This window comes from Pinus tabuliformis, chromosome J (genome assembly GCF_031772625.1).
Source record: "Pinus tabuliformis cultivar Carrire ecotype Pingquan chromosome J, CPIR1, whole genome shotgun sequence".
In the NCBI taxonomy this organism is placed as follows: Eukaryota; Viridiplantae; Streptophyta; class Pinopsida; order Pinales; family Pinaceae; genus Pinus; species Pinus tabuliformis.
Window position 1 is genome coordinate 758,172,372 of NC_142295.1, and position 15,611 is coordinate 758,187,982.

The window sequence follows — 15,611 nt, forward strand, 5'->3', positions numbered from 1 at the left end:
AAATTCAAAATATGATAATTCCGTGGCCACCTCCTATTCATCCTCCTATTCAATATCCCACACTATGGCCCTAGTGGCCCTCTCCCCTAATTTAGATATTCCTATGGCCTCAAGCCTCCTTTCCAGGCTAGTTCCCTATGCAAACTCTGCTTCATGTACAACAACGACAACTGTAACTCTTGTCCAATGTGCCACCAAGTAATCCTCCTCTACGACCTCAACCACCCGTACAACCTAAACCAAATCCAAAAAATAAGGTTGCACAACAAGTTGAAGCACCTTTATTTCCCACTTACTCCCCCATTGAATGTAATGACATATATTTTAGATCGGTGAGAGGCGTCAATTCAGGAACTTTCCCTATTACCATAGAGAATTCACCTCGAAAAGAAGCCCCAATCCAAAGATCATTATAGGAGCAACACATAATTGAAACTCATGTTGAAACTGCTATAATAGCAAATGTTGTTACTACCGAAACTGCTGAAACTGCTGTAACAATTAATGTGATTGTTACAATTGAAATTGTTGTAACAACTAATGTTGCCATTACTATTGAAATTGTGACCAACCAGATAGGAAAAATGATTATTCTAAACACTTTGGACAATCTAGTCACAATCAGAAATACATATGCATCTCAAGAAGGAGGAGAAGAGCAAGAGACTTATGAGCAACATCTATGGTATAGATCAGGAATTTTAGGAAAAATATCAAGGAGAAAACCTAGGAATTTTCTTTAATCATCCTTGCCAATTTGAAGGAGAATAAATCATCAGTGAAGAGTAGATACTGGAACCTGAAATCAAGGAATTTATTTCGTGCCTATCATCAAAAACATTGAGCATTCAAGAGGGAAGTCAACAACCCTCGAGAGATCTTCTTTCCATGATAAATGAGGAAATGCCAATAGTTTCTAGTGAACTAGAGAGCCAATAATACATAGATTATATTGAAGATTGGCTCCAATTGTTTGTTAGAACAGAACATTCCTCCATCGTCAAACATCTCCTGACACCAAATCAGCTAAGTATCTGAATCCTCATATTTTGGTATTCAAAGCATATTTTCTAAATTTGAATATGGGTTCACTTGAAATTTTATTATGCACATGGCTTCATTAGAACTATTCCCATACTTGAAAGGATGCTTCCTCTTTCAAGTAGAGTAGGATAGCATAAATAAATAATAAAATAATACAGATAAAACTAAGTCTAATTATGAAAACCGGGACACTAACATAATTAGACAAGGGCTTTGCTTGAAAACCAAGCTACTAGCTCGTAAAGTCCTCAATAATTCCTGCATCACGTTGTTAATTCTCTAAAAACTATTCAAAATTTTATATATATGCTCACATTAGCTGATGCAGGATGCATTAAGGCCCTATTTCTAACAAGTCTTGACCCATTGAGATCAACACATTATCTAGGTTTAAGGCTAGAGATTTATTTTAGTACCTTGAGGTTTGCATACATCAATGGTAGGTTCTCTTGTTGTCGACAATAGGAATACACCAATATCCCCTAATTTTCAGATCTTGCAGGTGACTAAACTTCAACACCCTTATTTGTACCTAGAAAGATGTACTAAGGTATCTTGACGCTCATTGACACCAATGGTAAGTTGTCTCACATTGGTTAATGACATACATTAATGGCCGGTAATCCAATGATCTCTTTCCATGCTTGACTTCAACACATTCATTCATTGGAAAGAGTTTTACCACTGGTTCAGATTTGATGAAGATTATGTGAAGAACTCAACAACAATTGCAACCTTTAATTTTTGCAAATACAAAGAAGAAGACATATTTTTGGACAAACTTCACCCCCTCCAAATATTCAATAGCCATGTTACAGTAATTTCCATTACACTGTAGGTGCTATTACTTCATTATTTTCAGGTGTTGTTATAGGATGACTAGCAGTATGTATGTTCATATTTTCTCTACAAAATAATATTTATCAACAACCTTCATCATACATAAGTGTTCTGTTTTAGATCAACTCAAAAACATCTCAATTTCAGATTCATTTTTTATTCATCAATGTGCTTATAAATATCAAGTTGTTGAGGTAATATCCGAGATAAAAATCAACTCGAAACTTTTTGATTTGTTAAAAATTTATGGGATAATGATAAGAAACTATTGTAAGCTTGGAATTTCATTTTATTTTATCTCTATCTTTCAAATCTATTTCATCCTTCATCTCATAACAGTACACTAGTATACATCACTCAACAAGCAATTCAATCCTTTTTCAACATTTTCATAAGTCCTAACTATTTGCAGCTTTTTCCCTCAATCCACAATAGCCAAACAACACTCCATTTCCTTCATTGTATATTATGAGTCATTTGCAAACAATAATAAGTTTTGGGTTTCCTTCGATTATTATTTCAATCCCAACTCGAATGGGAATAGTTTATCCATTTATATTTATAAAGCTTTTCTATGATTCTACCTTCAATGGATAGTCATGCTCCTACACCGACAACATCCACTCACCTCTACCTCTCTCTATATAAGTTTATCTTTTGGAAATTGTTTGAAATAGAGAATGGTTGATTTTTTGACATTTTGTATCCTCTTCGGGAATTTTAGTTACATATAGATGGAGAATTATTATCTTTGGAGGATGCTACAACAATGGGCCAAAGTGGATAAAGTTCAAGAAGACAAGATTATTGTGATATGATGTTCTAGAGGTCATGGTAATAATAATACTGATGGTTCTATTTCCAGATAACATACTAATAATTTAATGACCATTCAAAATCCTTACAAAAAAATTGCAATTTTCATAGTTTTGTAAAAGATAAAGTTGTTTTTCCAACTATTGATTAAAAATTTAACAAGGGTGTTTCACCCATAAATGAGCATGCTCAATAGGAAATTAATTCTAATGATTTATGACAAGAAAGACCTCTCATGTTTGCACTCATATATGTATCATATTCTTGGTACAAGCGTGTAGGTTGGTTGCATTTGAAAAAAATAGTTGACTCTCTGCTGTCGAATCTACCTTGTTTGCATGAGGACATGTAAAAGTGCATGTGTGGGGGAGAAGAAAGAGTAGTTGTATTTGTACATGGAATCCCATATTCTATTGTATTTAGTCATCTCAATGCACGAGAATAACAGGAAACCAAGGACAGGGAAAATACTTTTGGTAATTTCTCATTTATTTACATTATTTTTACATATAAAATGCATAAATTGATTTGTGGATGTCTCCCAAACCATGTATTATATGGCTGTGAAATTTGGATTATGGAGGAATAATGGTACGATGAATACACTTATAAAGTTTCAAGAAAACCAATTTTATATTTTTTGATAAATTAAACATCAACACCTACAACCATTTTTCTTATATCTCTATATTTGTGCATCAGATTGCTATGATTTTCGGTGTGGAGAAGCATTAAAATAGTAGAAACTTTCCCATAAAGTTTCTTTGAATTCCAGTTTGTACTTGTGAGAATTTGGTTAACAAATTTTCTAGTTACACCTTTAATAGTTTGTTGGTACACTTGTAAAAGTTTGTTGCAATTCCTGAAGCAACTTATTTGTTATATCTCAGGATCTGTGTAATGGTTTGCTATGATTTTTGGTAGATAAACACATTAATTAATGATGAACACACTGTAGAAAATTCCTACAAATATAGTTCTGATACCATGTAGAATTTCCTGTAGATTCACGAGCTCATGAAATTTACTAAAGCATAGGAAAAGAATCTACTTCTTCTTTCAACTAGCAAAAGCCAATAGATTGATGAAAACAATATGAACAAGAAGAAGAAAAATCAATGGCACATAACACAATATGTATCCAAGGAAACCCTCAACCCAAAACCCCTACTATATATATTGGATTAATTAGAAATCCAATATGATAATATAATGCTTGTTCTCACAAGAACAATCCCAACACTCAGTATGATCATTCTCCCAACTCACAAGCAAGCTCAAGCCAAAAATTTTCCTCTTCTGAACCTCTCCAAGCCCCTATTTCCTTGTGCAATTCCTATGTCTTAATAGCCCATATTAATGGGAATCCATTGCATCCAAAACCGCGCAATCCAAACTAGGTCCAGTTCTTGATTGCATGCATAATCTATGCAACTCAGTAAATCATACAAATGATAGTACATTGTCCGTGCACTCTAGTCTCAACTGGGTCTTTCTTAGAATCGACATGCACGAGTTTCTGATGAGGGAATATTAAGTTAACTAGAGTGACACTTGTGGATGCACTAGTGCACCCACTGACTGTTAACTCTCTATTAGTTCGATAAACAATTTGGAACTAATTTAACTGAACATAACTCAGTAAATTGAGTTATCTAATTACAACTCATAATTAAACTCATATGGACCCCTACATCTTAGGAGAACATATACATGACTTCCAAAATACTTCCAACTCAAATTTCCTAATTTAAATAGGGCAACTTAACTTCGTTAACTATTACAAGTTGCTATGAGAAAAGAATTACAATTTTAATTCTTAATTTAATTCAAGGAAAAACTAAATTGGAATTTCTAGATTCTATTTTTAACATTTCTTGTTGTTATTTTCAACACTCCCTCTCAACAAGAAAGGAATTCAACTCAATCATGATCCTGAACCTTTGGAATGTTATGCATGCAACACCTCTCTCTAGTGTTGTTGCTAAAACAACTCCGGAAACAAAAAAAATATCCAACCTGAATCAATATGATGCATCTGTCATAAAAGTCTCTGGCCGTTATTGCCTCTGTCGACTAAAAACTCTATGCTTCTATTGACTCTTCCTTTCTGCACTGTTGTTAACCCTTCTTTGTGCTCTTAAGTATATGACTACTCTAGCGTCTGTCACTCTGATCTCTAACTGCATCAATCGCCACTGATTCCTCCCGCTACTATGTACTTTGGGTTCCTGTACGAAGGTACTATCCATGACATAAAACCTCTCAATGGACCCTACCCAATTTCATCCCTCTTGGGGATATCACTTCAAATTGCCCCACCTCACACCAGGAGGTATGGTTGCATGTGCTCCCTCAGCCCACTTGGCTCGAAATTCCCCCTACTGAGGTCTCGAATGAGTGGATACCTCCACTAGATTTCCTCTCTGCTTCTCCAATTGTGGCTGCTCCACAATTATCTGAGACTGCTTCTTCTCTGCTTGAGTGGATCTCTTCATTTTGTCTCCTCTCAGCTTCTCTAGTTGTGGTTGCTCCACAACTTCTTGAAGCTGCTTCTGAGGCTTCTTCTGGGGTTGCATGTTGAAAGGTAATTTACTCTCCCTCTCAACCACCAAGTCTTTAACCTTTGCCTTGCTCCTCAAGGCTTTGCATGAATCTTATACCTCAAGTGCATACAGTTTCTTGGCTAGCACTCCAATCTATTTCATATGTCTCACCGTCACGAATTTTTTTGGAAAAAGAGCTGATTTTAAGTCAACGATATCTCCCTCATTTGAGCTCCAATTCAGCCTATTGTTTTTTTGAATTTGGGTATTTTTCCGCAAGGAATCTAAATATGCTATTTATTTATGAAAAAATTGCACAAAAATTTTCAAATATTCTCTGCAAACTTGTGCCCAAATAGATCTAGCTCTGATACCATGTAGAAAATTTCTACAAATCTAGCTCAGATACCATGTAGAAAATCCTGTTGATTCACCAAATCATGCAATGTAATAAAGCACGAGACAAGAACCTACTTCTACTTTCAACCAACACAAGCCAATAGACCGATGAAAACAATATGAACAAGAAGAAGACAAATCAATGGCACATAACACAATATCTATCTGGGGAAAGCTGCAACCTAAAACCCCCACTATCTATATTGCATTAATTAGAAATCCAAGATGATAATACAATGCTTGTTATCACAAGAACAATCCCAACACTTAGTATGATCAATCTCCCAACTCACAATAAAGCTCAAGTCAAACCTTAGCCTCTTCTGCAACTCTCCAATCCCCTATTTCCTTGCGCAATTCCTATGGTTGAATAGCCCACATTAATGGGAATCCAGCACATCCAAAACTGCACAATCCAAACTAGGTCCAGTTCCTAATTGCATGCATGGGCTATACAACTTAGTAAATCATATAACTCATAGTACAGTGTAGCTGCACTCTAGTCTCAACTGGGTCTTTCTCAGAATCAACATTCATGAGTTTCTGATGAGGGAATCTTCAATTAACTAGAGTGACACTTGTGGATGTAGTAGTGCACCAACTATCTGTTAACTCTCTATTAGTTCTACAAATAGTTTGGAACTAATTTAACTGAAAATAACTCAGTAAATTGAGTTATCTAATTACAACTCATAATTAAACTCAACCTGGACCCCTAAAACTGAGGGAGAACATATACGTGACTTCCAACTCGAAATTCCTAAGTTAACTAAGTCAACTTAACTTATTTAACTATTACAAGTTGCTATGAGAAAAGAATTACAATTTTAATTCTCAATTTAATTCAAGGACAAATTAAATTGAAATTTCTGGATTCTATTTTTAACATTCCTTGTCGTTATTTTCAACACACACCTACCAAAAATCGCATCAACCTGAAATGTTGTTTGCATGAAATGTCAATGTATTTGAATTTGTTGCAACTCCATGTAAAAATCACCACAAATCAGATTGTTGCAGCTACACCATAATTGTTAAATGGTTACTTTTGAAGGTATGTTGGCTATGGGAATTCAAAATAAGATTGATAAGTTGATTTAGGTAACCATGGATTAAAATATCATAAATTAGATCACCTGGTTTTGTTCATGGTTATTTAGTGGAGACATGTCTTAAGGCCTTTTTATGAGAAATGCAATTTTGACAAAATGGGACAACCATTGTTTGAAAAAGTTTCAAGGTGCTATTTGGCAGGAATTTAAGTAGAGAGGTAGCATGTATGTATGCCCAACAAATGCAGCAAATTCCCAAGAAAATATCAACACTACCACACAAGAATAAATGTTGAACATAACATGAAATGAACCAACATTGCCACAAGAAACAACATTATATATGGAAGGGAAAGCTTACACCCAAGATCCTGTTGTGGGAATAAGAGAATAAGAATTATTTCAATGGAATCATTCATGGAAGGACAATGGACACAAAATAATCAAATCATTCAAGGTAAAGGGAAATTTTTTTTCTAGAGGTATTGGGTTGTGTTATAGTAGTAGTTGTTGCCATGGAAAATTTTAGGGGTTAATATTCGCAAGCAGGCTAATTTTCCATGGCTTTTCCAAAAAAGATTCGCCAATTTCCATTTTTTTTTCTAAAAGATATTCGCCTAAATCTTATAGTATAAAATTATGTTATCCTAAAAATCACCAAAATGTTATAGAGAATATATCAAGTCATTAGAAAATTGGATATATTTAAAAAAATATCACCAAATGTTTTACAGGTTACATATTAGGGACTCATAAGATTCGCCAAGGTTTCTAAACTTTAAGATAAATTTCCATGCTTAAAATTTTCCTTGGTTGTTGCAATAAATAGGAAATTTTTATGCACTTATTCCTAATTGATAGAGAAACATGGACAACAACCTCTCCCAGGGGAAGAATGAAAGATTATGAGAGTGACATGGGATATGATATTCATGAAACTTATAAAAATATGGTAGGGATGGAAAATTGCATTCCATTGCACTTGTTGTCAATGAGATGCTTGGTACAACCATGCAGGTTGGGTGCATTTGAAAATTTTGGTGACTCTCTGATGTGAGCTTTATCTTGTTTACATGAGGACATGCAAAAGTGTAGGTTTTGGGGAGACCTTGCATATAGACCCATCTCTCTCTCTTAACACTGAAAAGTGTCACATGATAATGAACAAAGAAATTGTACTTGGAAAATATCTCTCTGCTACAAGTATATAGGTAGATCCAACAAAGGTTGAGGTAATTTTGAATATATTTACTCCCAAGACACAAAAGGAGGTATGTATCTCTTTAGGGAATGCATAATAGTATACTCTTTTATAGGAAATTTTGCTAAAATTTCGTATCCATTGTTTTCCTTATTGGTAAAATACAGAGAGCTTATATGGACTGACAAGTGTAAGAATGCATTTTCAGAGCTTAAAAGATGTGTAACAACAACTCATATATTATGAGGACTAAATTGGACTCTATTGTTTCACATCTTGATAGATGATTTTGATATAGCCATTGGAGCTATGCTGGGACAACATGAAGATAATAAACCTTATGCCATCTACTATATCAACATAAATTTAACCCCTACAAAATTAAATTATATATTACCTGAAAAGGAATTTCTTGCTATTATACATGCTATCAACAAGTTTAGGCACTATATTACTGGTTATCAAACTTTTGTGCATACTGGTCATTACACTATTATGTTTTTAATGAACAAAACCAGTCACTAATGCGAGGATCACTAAATGGTTGTTGTTACTACAAGAGTTTGACATCACTATTATAGACAGGCTTGGGACAGATAATGTTGTCATTGATTTTCTTTCTAGATTTCCTAACAATGGTGATGGTTTTCCTATAGAAGATTATTTCCTAGATGAATATTTGCTTGCAATTTCTACTTACTCACCTTGGTATGTGGATATTATCAATTACCTTGCTACGAAAAAAAGAAAAGTTGTATCATCTTTATACAAGAGAAAAAGGAAAGATCATTCAACAAAGTGCCCAATGCATTTTGTTGGATGGATACCTCTTTCAAATTGGTCCAAATAATCAAATCAAAAGGTGTGTGAGAGAAGATGAGATCCATGAAATTCTGAAATCTTGACATGATGAACTTTTTGTAGGCCACTTTACAGTTAGGAGGACGGCCATAAAGTGGTTCAGATAGGATATTTTTGGCCAACCATATTCAAATATGAAAGGAAGTATGTACAAGGATGCATAGATACCAGAGGATGGGCCAACCCATTCGGTCAGATGAAATGTCATTACAACCTCAATTGGTGGTGGAACCTTTTGGGAGACGGGCTTTAGATTTCTTGGGATCAAATAATCCCCCATCTTAGGAGAAATCATACATTTTAGTTTGCACAAATTATGTCACCAAAATGGTTGAGGCTAAAGCACTAACCAGAGCCACCAAGTGAGTTGTTTCATATTTTCTATTTGAGGATATATTTGTTTGGTATGAACTGTCCAAGGAGATAGCTATAGATGGAGGAGCACAATTTACTTCCCAACCCATACATGACCTTGTAAAGAAATATAAGATTCATCATCAAGTTAATTCTCCTTACCATCCACAAGCTAATGGGAAAGTGGAGAGTACTAATAAAGTGCTCGAACCAATTCTTACAAAGACTATAGCAGGTCATTGTCAGGACTGAGCTGAAAGACTTCTGAAGGTGTTATGGGCATATAGGACCACTTGGCAGAATACCATATGTTTTTCTCCCTATGAAATTTTATATGGTAAGAATCCTATATTTCCCATTGAATTTGAAAAAAAGACACTCAAAATTTCCTTGGAGGTGAATTTGGATTTCATGACAACATAAAAGCATCAATTGGAACAATTGAATGAGTTAGGAGAGATGCACTTGGCTACTGTGCAATGCACTTATAACAACATGCCAAATGGCATGATAAATTTATTAAGATTAAAAAAAAAAGGAGACAGGGCTTTGTTTTATGATTCAAGATTTAAAAATTTCAAAGGGGAGCTTTGTACAAGGTGGCTAGGTCCTTACCAAGTGGATGTAGTTTTCGACAATGGCACTGTAAGATTGACAACCATTAACGGGTCACAAGCATATCTGATTTTCAATGGACATCATCTTTGGTTGTACCAAAAACCAACTTCTAACGATTCATTCCTTAATAATGTCTTAGATTCAAACCTTGAAGTTGTTGAGGAAAAATAAGTCTTTCCTACGTCGCCAACTATTTAATTTGATTCTGCCTATTAAAAAAAATAGCAGAAAAAATAAAAAGAAATTTAAAAGTAAAAATAAATAAATAATAATAAAGAAAAATAAGTGTCTAATGGTGAAAACCCATTTTGGGGCATGATTAAAGAAAAGTGGTGATTAAAAACTAGTTTGTTGGCAGTCAACACATCCTTATTTTGGCAGTTACTTTCCTCTGATATCTTTGCTATTTCACTTGCAAGTGGTTTGTTGTTTCTAAAATTTTGTTGATAAAATGTGAGGAATACTACTACTGATATGGATCAATGCACCTTCCAAATACTACAAGTTTTTTTCTATTAAAGACCAAACGTACTTGTACCTGCTGATCATTACAATCTACTCTTGTTGTAGACTAGATATACTTGTTGATTATCACAATATATTATTTGATTCAGATCATATGTGTTTATACCTATTGATCATAACAAGCTATTATTGAATACATACCACTTGTACTTGCTACTCTTGTGTCATGTTTTTCATTCATAGATATATGATGATACATCTAATTCTTTCTCACACATGACTTCTCTATACCATTATAGTCGTGTCATATTTCACCAAAGGATAGTTTTCCATGAGACTTTTTCTATGCACCTTCAGATGATTTAGCACTACTCTCACAGTCACCACATCAGCTTACTTATAATTCTATCACAGGTACAACCTCTAATAATTTACTTGCATTACTGATATTGAGGGTGACAAAATATAGCCGAGGGAGCTGTTCTGGAGGTCATTATGGCAGCAGAAGGAGTTGCCTCGGAGGTTGCGCTTGTAGATATATCGACAGAAGTACCGAAGTCTCCACGGTTTCCTATACCAAAGCCTACCTCAACCAAGGAGGGTCCCAACAACAAGAAGGGCAAGTAGGTCGTGACACCATAGTCGGTGCGCACATCTCCCAGAAAGCACCCATAGAAGGATAAGCCCACCGCACAAGAAAAGGGTAAGACGATTAACCTGGAGCCGGAAGAAGAAGAGATTGAGGATATCCCAATGGATGATGAGGATGTTCTGGTGGAAATGGAGGATGTTGAAATTGAGGGGTCTGACCCCATCACTAAGCTACCTGAGTATGTTCCTCTGTGCAGGGGCAAGACCAAGGTGCCCAAAGACATTGATGAAAGTAAGGTCACCCTACACACACCCCTCTTGCTGGACCAAATTGTGTTTGAAGGACTATGCTTGGGGCGTGTCCCCCTTTTGAAATTAGAAGACTGGGATTTAGTGGGCACAAAGTGGTTTCCTCATCTAGAAATGGACCAACTCATGCACCATGTGTTCCACAAAACCACTGGAGTAACTGCATTGGAGCCACAGAAATGGCTGAGAGGCGTGGATAAGGCAGGACTGCTTAACCTACTATGGGTGTCGCATTACAACCGCGCACCCATCACAATGGTGGTAATCAAGCAGCTATTTTTCTTGGTACATGATGGGTGTCTGTGGCTGGAGGAGCCGATCCCCGTCACCGACATGCTGATCCATTGGATCATGTGGCTGTCGTACACAGGGGAAAATCTAGCAATGGAATTTTGCAAGAAGGCTTGTGAGCATGCACTAGCAGAGGCCATGAAGGAAAAGTTTAAGTTGGTAAAGAAGCCACGTGGTTACGCCATTTTGAGCATCTATGACCTTGCGGTCAAAGTGGCAATGCAACTCTTACCAGGGAAGGTCGTGTGGAAGTGTCGCATAGATGAAGTGTTAGCACCAGTCATAGCTTTAGCGGCCCAATGCATGGAGGGAGTTCAATTTAATTAGATGTGCTACCTCTGTGGTGAGTTCCTCATGAACTACCGCGAAGCATAGGATCTCAACAAGCCATTTCACTATGCATAGCTCTTGTTGTCCATAGTGCTGGTAGTGTTGGAGCTACTCGAAGATAGTCAATTTCCTCCGGTCACGCCAAACCTATCAGAGGTAGTGAAGTACGCTTCGCTGGGGTGACTAAGGATCCTCAGAGGATAAAGGACAACAAGGTATTTTGGATCTTGATGGAGATGAACATGCATATGGCCATCAACCACAAGCCGTGGTTGTTGCCTACCAATTTTAACAGATTGCAGGAGTACGTGGAATTCAAGGCTGACTTCCACCACGTCTCACTACGGGCATGAAAGGACCCTGGGAAAAAGTGGCATGACTTTCCCTATTTGGCAACAGATGACACGATCAACGCGGTCCTTGACCGCTAGCTGGTAGAATGGTGCACTTCCTCGGACTTGGCTATGGGATCAAGCAAGTTCACTGCACAACGCAAGAAGGAAGAAGCCAAGTTGAAGATGGAATAGTTTGCCGTGAAAAGGAAAAAGGAGGCCGATGACAAGGCTAAGGCAGAGCATGCTACTGGGCAGCAGTCAGGTGGGCTGGCAGGAGAAGAGGAGTGCAACTCTGATGGTGGTCAAAATTCACCTTCACCAAAAAAAGAGGAAGAAGAGGACGAACAGGTGGAGTAGGGAGGAGCGGACACAGAGACGACTCCATTCTGTATCAAGCGCACCAGAGGACCAAAAAAGGTAGGGCCATCGAAGAAGTCCAAGGCTAGCAAGACGTCTCTGGATTCGATCACCCTAACAGAGGGGGATGTGAATGATATAGGGGATGCAGTGCCAGATGCCACCGCAAAACAGCTGCAACAGTTCGAGCAGCAGTAGAAATAGGCATTGGGGGCTATTCAAATGGGTCTGTGTGAACTGTAGATCCATGCATCCCAGATTCAAACCAGCGCAGCATCCACCAATTTGGCCCTTGGCACCTCAAAAGCCGTGGGGATGTTGCGCGCAAGGAACCCTTGAGCCATAGTGCTACCAGATGGAGCATTGACGATAGGGATTGAAGCTGACAGGCCCACTATCAGTGCCCTCAAGGGAGTGGGACTTAACTTGGCCGCTCTTCCCGGCAAGGCGCTTCACCTTCTACAGGATGGCGTGATTGCAGAACTTCGAGTCCGTGAACAGCGCGCTTTATAGGTGATTGGCAAGAGAAAGGTCAACAAATATCAGATGGCTATGCAGAGAGACTCTGCTATTTAGCTGGTGATAGACCTAACAGACTAGAATCAGTATATAATCAAGGTTGTGGATGAGGCATGCAGAACAGTCCCGGAGCTAGCCATTCCTGAGGCTGAGCCACCATTCCTGAGGCTGAGCCAGTAGATGTACGGGTTCAGAAACTCGTTATGGTAGTGTGCGATGCATGCACAGAGCTAGAAAAGCTTCAGCTGGAGCTAAACCTCAAAATTGCAGAATTACAGTTGAAGGCCCAGCCTTTGACTATGTCAGAAGTTAGGGAGAAACGCGCGACTTCTGTGACAGATGCATTAGCAGCAGTAGCAAGTGTAGTGACGAACTCCACGACACTTTTTGAGCAGCCGCTTGAGGTACTCACCAGCCTACAAGAAGACCCCAATGTGTAGAGACTAGAGACATAAGCGCTACAATGAGGTTAAAGCGACAACACGCATTGTCACCATCACGCAGAGACTCGCGAAGCTGCAGGAGGCCAAGGCATTGGAAGAACAGGTAGACATAGCTTAGCACAAGGAATTTGTGCTGAGGGCTCGCTTGAATCCTTGGTTGGACAAGGCCTATTTGATCATGACCACCATTGAAGGCAAGCTGGCTAGTCTATAGGAGACTCAACAGGAGCTACAGGCTAATAGCATAGGGCCAACGATAGAGAATTTGGTCAAAAAGATGAAGCAGGTGGCAGCACAGTGCGCCGCTAAGGTAGAAGTTGTCCAAGTTGAGCTGGGAGGTCTTTGCGACAATATCTCCACGCTAGCTGAGTGACTCGAGGGTGAGTCACCATGTTTGTGTTGGGGGCCTATTGGGAACAGGTCCCCTGGGGGTCAATTTTGGGTTAAGAACCCACGTTTTGGGGCAAAAGGCCAGAAAGTTTGTATAAAGAATGTAAAGTCTCCGCATTTTGTGGTCGTGGTGTGCGAAGATATCTAAAGTCAAAGAGAGTTTTCCACCCTTAGTCTAGATAGGTTGTGTCAGTTTTGGAGATCCACCCTTGGTTCACGGACCCTGGGATTGTATAAAAAGGAGAGTCTTAGAGAGTCTAAGGAGTTCAATAGTCATGAGTCATTAATGTAATAGGTTTCTGAGAGCTAAGAGCGAGAGTCTTATTGGGGAAAGAGGCTCTGCCACTGAGTGCAAAAAGGCCTAGGGTAGAAGTCCGCAGCTAAGTGTGCAGACCCTTGCAGCTGTGTGCACAGGGCAGTTAGAGTCTGTATTGGAAATCTGAATCATCAATAAAGAGAAGTGTTCTGAAATTACTGTGTAATTTCCATCTGTGTAAGCATTATTTTACTTCTGTCATAAATGTTGCAATTATGATATGTTGAATGGTGGGTTTAAGAAATAATGTTAAGTTGATGTGCGGAAATATATGTTTCCATCTATTACATGAACGCAAGTCATAATATATGTTTACACGAGGATAATCTTAATTTCATGGTAAAGTTGGCTAATAATTAAGATAATTTGGGGAACAAGATAGTAACCTAGTTACAGAGGCATGTAAGTGCCTAATCATCATCTAGGGTTGCACAAAGGACAGTCGGATACCTTCGCGAAGGTTCTGAAAGACAGAAGAAGAAGTACATCGATAAGCCCTAAAGGCTTATCAATCTACGCAAAGACAGGGGTTAGGGTGTAAGATTGACATTACAACTATCTCAGGGTGTGGAAACATGGTTCTTGCATCCCCCCATACATCTTTGGGTGAGACTGATGAGCCTTGGTATTGCAACAAGAATGCTGCAACTCCCAAGGTTACCAACTTTAATTATCAACCCAGGGTTCGTACAAACTTAAGAGGTGTTGGCACTATATGTGCGACATACAATGTGTCCTTCCTTTTTTGTCATGATGTAATGGAGTGCATGTACTGAATTCAAATCCTAAACTAATTGCAGAAAATGAAATGTTCGAAATGGAACCTTAACCTATTGCAAGAAAGAAAGTACAAGGAAAGAGACGAAATTTCAATGCTAAATCACACCATTTCCTAATCAACTTCCAAGAAACTATGCTTTGCAATAATGCTAAATTATCATGAACCAAATGCTACTATCTAAGAATGGAAGTAAGAAGCATCAAACATCACTAATGTGCAAGTAAAGGGACTGGAATAAATCTGCTTTTGTCATTTTTCTTTTTCATGCAAAATCAAGTATGCAAATCAATTTCTTTTGGTGATGTGGCAGGTGAATTAAGGATGTTGTAGGTTGGATGGAAGGGTTAGGAGATGTTTGGATGGTGTGGGAGACCATTTGGAGACTTTTGGTGACTTCCTAAAGGTTTTCTCTCAATTTGGCCTCAAAACAGGCCATTTCAGGGAAACCTACAGGATGTACTAGAAACCTACAGGATGATCCTGTAGGAATTACAGTGAACCTACAAGATACAGCCGAAAGAAAAATGTGAGGTGTTGGAGGTGATGGGAGGCCTAGGGAAGGTGTGTGATAGGTGGAATGGAGTGAGAAAATTCCTAGGATCACTCAGAACTAAAAACCAAAGTTGGGAGAAGGATGGATTCACTCAAAAACGTTGGAGAAGCTTCCTTGTGAAATGATGAAATTGGTGAGGGTTTAATGACCACGAAAATCAAATCCAAATTGGATGGGACAAATTTTGTTATTAAATGGGA